Source organism: Planococcus citri, chromosome 1 (genome assembly GCF_950023065.1).
Source record: "Planococcus citri chromosome 1, ihPlaCitr1.1, whole genome shotgun sequence".
NCBI classification, from domain to species: domain Eukaryota; kingdom Metazoa; phylum Arthropoda; class Insecta; order Hemiptera; family Pseudococcidae; genus Planococcus; species Planococcus citri.
Genome location: NC_088677.1, coordinates 39,073,133 through 39,079,132, shown reverse-complemented (window position 1 = coordinate 39,079,132; position 6,000 = coordinate 39,073,133). Strand labels below are relative to the sequence as shown.

General features: G+C 34.8%; 1 protein-coding gene across 2 annotated transcripts in view; it reads left to right on the top strand.

The window, feature by feature from the left end:
• Window positions 1–3,832: 3,832 nt before the first annotated feature.
• shep (alan shepard) overlaps window positions 3,833–6,000 on the top strand; it is a 94,461-nt gene continuing 92,293 nt past the window's right edge. Inside the window, exon 1 of one of the 2 annotated variants that reach the window (XM_065344659.1) lies at window positions 3,833–4,440. The gene's annotated coding sequence lies outside the window, so the exon portion shown is untranslated. Of the gene's footprint in view, window positions 4,445–6,000 lie in introns of both variants that reach the window. The other variant, XM_065344657.1, reaches the window with a different exon arrangement.

Genomic DNA, 6,000 nt, shown 5'->3' with positions numbered 1-6,000 from the left:
AGGGGTGTAAAATTCGAATTCATTCATTATAAAACTATATTTCGGACTTTGCACAACACAATTGTACCAAGTCGAACACTTTGTCCGGACCTTCCGGGCATGGTACAAACCAAGTCCGATGAAAAAGTAATATTCACGCTTGGTCCGGACACTTCGGAGATGGTACAAAATTGGCTGTACCAACCCCGAATTGTACAATTTCGGACTTGGTACCCAACATATACATACTACATATATTCAGTACCTAATAAAATAGCGCAATTAATAGTATTACCTTCTCTATTTGTCTTCATGTCTTATAGCTAATGAAAAATAATTGTTAGAAAATCTGATTGTGAGTTGAGAAAATATAATTAAATATAATTTTTCTTGGTTTGTATATGCACATCCAAACGCGAACGATTCTATCGCGTTAATCAGATTACCTACCAGATTGTTAGTGTCACAAATTTTGACTGCAATTATCTTTTTGCAGCTGAAAATATGTCAATTATAACGAAAGTTATTATAAAAATTGAATGAAGTTATTTTTAAGCATTGTGTGTTGTTTAAAGATACATACACGTATGTACTTTACATTACCTATGTAGGCAATAGGTATATATGTAGGTAGATTGAATGCTTTGATTATGAAAAGGTAAAGGGAGCTTGTCAATGAGCATAGATAAATTTTTACTCAAAATTCCTCAAATTTTCTTTCAAATATAAACGTGGAAAAATTATGCTGCCAAATATTGTGTGATTTACTCCTAAAAAAATGACGAATATCCGCGTCTCTTATCACCACGCGTAAACAATGAGCATACAGGTAGGCCTAGTCTTATGTATGGTAGGTGGAAAAATACCTTCATAATACGCGTACATACTTGTATCATACCCAAGATATAGTTCCTATACCTAACTAGACTAATAGCAAAGCAACGGTCCAACGGTAAAAATTGCATGACAGTACATTAACATTATTATTTTCTTGTTATTGCAATGAACGATGGAATCTGTAGGTATTGTTGCGGTCTTGTTCTTCTCGTGGACAGGCTTCGAATAGTTAGATGGTTCTGCATTCAAGGCTGTACTCGTATTGATAATAATAATGTCAAAACCCTGAGGATAAAAAAAGATTCCCAGCCTGTGGTCACATCTGTACCAGCTAGGTACCAATCATTCAAGAATCTTCAGCGTGAAAATTGAAGTGTAAATTTTATCTATTGCTTTCCACGAACAATGAATTGAAAATGTATTTTAGTTTGGAATCGTGTAGGTATAGAAGTATATGGCACATACTCGTACCGTACATACACATTGGATTCAACTGATTTATTTTTTCTGATATTGAAATGACAAGTAAACCTACAGAACCTACTTATTTCGTTTTTAAATAATTATAAAGCCTTATAAAGGTAAGTAAACTTAGGATAAATCAAGCACCCAAACTTGCACTGTCGTCTAGCTGTCGATTACAGTTTTTTTTTCACATTCGTTCAAAATAATTCGTTTATTATGAAATATGTTGTCTTGCTATTCGACTTACTATAGACTTACTACTCTACTAGGTTTATCTCGTATAGGAAAAATCTCTTACAACCATTAAACGGCGCCCTTATTGCTCTAAATAACAGAAGCGCATCAGCTTCAATTACAGTTTATTTAACGACTACTAAAAGGAGATTATAATGTCTTCAGGTTAATACTCGTTAAATGTATAATTGTAGCTTTAAAAAAATTTTCATATATCCCTGACCTAGGCTTACAGACTATAACTCCACTAATTACTTTCATCGTGTGATGTACGTAATTAATTAAAAAAAATTAAAGAAATGATTACAGGAAAATAATACTCGTAAGTATATAAAATAGTCGCACGCGGCTGTGCCTTCAATTGTCTGTGCTAGCACTCAAAGTTACACTTTTAGAACCCCTGTACATTATTATGTACCAGACATAAATAATTAATTAATAAATCGCTATGCAATTATGCGTTTTTTGTGTTCATTATTATTTTTTAAAAACTGCGTTAATGATTGAGACAAAGTCGATAAAACATTTTGTGTGCTTCCCGTTTAATTCATTCATTTTCAGTGGCAAGTTTACTGATCGTGAGAAATCTGGCTTAAATGCGCTGATTATTTTATTTGTCTGTTTACTTTCGATGGACTATGTGAAAAGGAAGTAAGTTTGTACTTCGTAGCCAAAGCAATCGAAATGGAATCATCCATGTTCTTAATTCATGATCTATTACATATACACATTACATAGGTACATAAAATAAATGCAATTTCCCTCAGAATCAGTTTTGCTTTCTTTCAACCCCTGAACTCTGCTCGCGCCCCAGATCACAGAAATCAAAGAATTACGGAGTAGGAATCACTGCATGATTTCCATAATACATATTATAGGTATGTTTCAGTAGGTAGTCCAAAATTCCTTGTAGGTAATTTCATTACTTCATTAGGTATCATTGACTCAAGTAAATTAGGATCAAGTTACAGTGTGTTATGAGCATTGCAGTTTATCAGAAGACTAAGCGTCCTATACTTGTACCTACTACCTACATACCTATAGCAGCATTTTTCTGTTATTTTTTCTGCTTCAACTGCTAGGTATTATGTATTTCATCATAACTTTAAATCGATTTTTTGAAATGGCTGCAACATTTTATGGGTAAAAGTATGATTGATAGTGTTCTGTGTTACCTATCGACTCGCAACGAACAAAATACTGAAAATTGCTTTGGGTAGGTTTTGTAGAATTGATGTACTACCTAGTACCTACCTAGTACCTAATGTGTTACTCAACAACAATTATGTACGAGTACATATATACATTTCACAGGTCAAAGTGGATTAGACTTGGATTTTATTTTTTTTAAGTAAGCAACAAAATATTTTATACAAAATTTGAATCAAGTGAACAAAAAAATTTACTTATAGTAAAGAAAACGTTCCACATTCATTGGAGGATGAGAGGGGTTACAATAGAGGGGGATCCTTAAGTTAATTATGTCATGTCAACACCACAGACTTAAAGTTAGTAAATAAGGAAGGTAAGTACCTAAATGTCAAATGTCCATTTTCCTACAGACCTAGGTCTGTAGGAAAATGGACATTTGACACACCTTTTAAAACAGCTGTTTTAAAAGGTGCTTGCCGATGCCGCTCCAGCCCAAAAAATCTTCAAATTACAATGAAGTTGCTCCTTAATAATAAATCATCTTCGTACACCTAGCATGCTATTGGGCAAAGCATTACCTCAACCCAAATCCGGTGCTTCGTGAGGTTCCCTCAATACGTAAGTATTTGCATTAAAATTAACATTCTGGTGAATGTTCGATTTTTAAGAAGAGAAAATTGCTGCATTCCGTTGATCAAGAGAGAATTTTACCGAATTGTTCAACTTACATTTTAAATTCGTATAGTTATTTTCATTGATTTACGTAATGTGGTGAAAATTCTACCTTCCATGCAATTTTTCGAAAAGGAGACGCGAGACGCGCATTGCGTGCAGAGCTTTGGTAGGCGGTATCATAGAACAGTGAGATCGAAGATGAGGATTTCAAGCCCAAATTCGAAGACCGCGCTCGGAAGTCGAAATTGAAATTTTTTCAAAATTTTTCTATTCTTGTCCACCGCAACGGCGTTAGTAGTGCTGCAAAACGTCGCCAGAAGCGTTACTTGCTATACCCATGCTCTTACCTCTTACGACAACTTACTTGGCGAGAAAGTACCGGTATCGCATTCTACTGAATGGGCGCGCAAGCTCGTTCGCTGTGCATTAGCGTGGTAGTTCGCGTATCAGCTGATGATGTTTTTTTTCTCGTAAGCCGCCGAAATGGCTATGTGTGCATGTGAATATTTGTGATCACGCATACCGTATGTAATGCTGTATTGGAGATAAAGTGTAGTGCTCTCTGTATGATATCTTTTGTACCCGGGTATATTAATGTTTTCTTATTAAGCCTGTGGTACAGCGACGTGTCAGAGTTGTTGGTAGTACTAGTACTGAGATAGCATTAGTATTTAGTAATAGTGATACTGTAATGGCGATAGCGGGATTCGAAGTTGGTTGCGTGGAACCTGCGCTTGCCTATGGGGAGTGGTCGATTCGTGACGCATAGTCATATACACGTCGTATCATTTAGTCATAATCGGCTACCGAATTGTACCCTGAATTTTGTTAAGGTGTACAGGTTTCATCGGTTGACTGACCCGTGTGTGTTTCGAAATTCGTTTTTTTGATTTTTGTACATAGTTTCGGTATACGTAAATTTTTATTTAGTTTTTAGTTTTTCCTTTCTGATTTTTTTTTCTACGTAAACGTGAATTTTTTCGTATTTTTTTCTAAAAAAAAAAAAATTGTTCATTTTTTTCCTAAACGCTATGTGTTTTTGTTAAACAAATTTTTCCGTGTTATTTGTGTATATGCGGCAAATACTCCACGAAGCCGGTAGGTAAGTGTTTTTTGAATTTTTTTTCATTCCGATAGGATGCATTTTACTGTAGACATGTACATAAGTCGACAGGCGTGGCATGTATACATGTACATGTACAATTTCATTATGTTCACTTGTTTTCCTTTTCAAGTATTAGTGGTGTATGGTTACATTATTACATTCGTCGAGTTAACTGTTTTAGGAAATAAACCTAATGGTTTTAAATTGATGGAGATGTGTATTTCGGTCTTCTTATAACCTAACTTTAAATTAGCCACATATATTCGACCCAAGGAACCGTGTATAAACTTTTCGCCGCTTTGCTTCGACCCAAACGTACTTTCATATTTCGAAATCACGTCGAAATGACTTTGAAAAATTACCTACACCCGAAACGAGTTGCGTTTTCGAGTTTTTTCTCCGCTTTTTTCAATGTAACTACATACCTATAATTTTTTCCATCGTGTCCTACAGCTAATTGAAAATCATTCAAATTTTCGGTTCTGATTGCCTTTTTCGAATGAGGTAGGTATTTGACTTACGTATACGACAGGGGTGTTTTTGAAATGAGCTTTTATTGAGATAACCCCTCGAAATTGAGTTTTTCCTTCTCGTATTATGAATTAGATTTCTTGGAGGGAATTTTACTTTTCTGAATTTCTGATTCAAGTGTATGAATAACAATGTACGTAACTACGTATGTAGGAATATGCTCGAGATTTTTCATGTCATTATTTTCTTTTGTGAAAGGTGCTACTAGCACGTGATCTATTATCACGTGGATACGTGCGTGTGTGTTGGTGAAACCTGAAGATGTCCTTATTGTAGTATGTAGTATTTTGTACCTTTACCTAAGTAGACTGTGTAAGTGTGTAGTGTTGATGTATGTGTTGAAGAATTTTTCACTGATTACTGGACTGGGTGCCTCGGTTACTTTACCTTGGAGCGTTGACACGTATGGCTCGTATATAAATGTATACGCTTGTACTGTACCTATGCTTGTAGTAGGTAAGGTACATTATAGATGCATGAACGTTAATTTTCGATAGCTTGGTTTTTTCCACATCAGCATTAAACGAATATGCGTTTACCCTAGATGGTTCGATTATTTCTATACTAACTACTCATATCTCGTACCTACCTTTACATGCGGAGAGTTTTGTACCCTTTTATTGGACCACATTGCCGTAATAAAATTACTAGGTCGTGTGAGTAAATAGGTCACACTGGCAGAGAATTTTGTCTTAATTGGTCAATCGCTGTAGGAAACTGATCTATTGTGATTTTTTAAAAAAAATTACAGTCATGGAGAATTTTTACAGAGGTTTTTGATAGCCCTTCTCCCCCCGCCCCAATTGAACTCAACATACACTACAGTACCTATTATGTGAGATAAACTTTGATCTTACCGTTGTTATAACAATTCTGAGATAAGATGTTATGTGTGATAATAATGTGGAAAAAGTATAAATATTTTTCCTATAAGTTGTGTATATTGCATTTATACATTCACGTATAACTTATACGTATTTCTGTTTTTTTATTTATTCTTTATCATTTATGGTGTAGTTTTG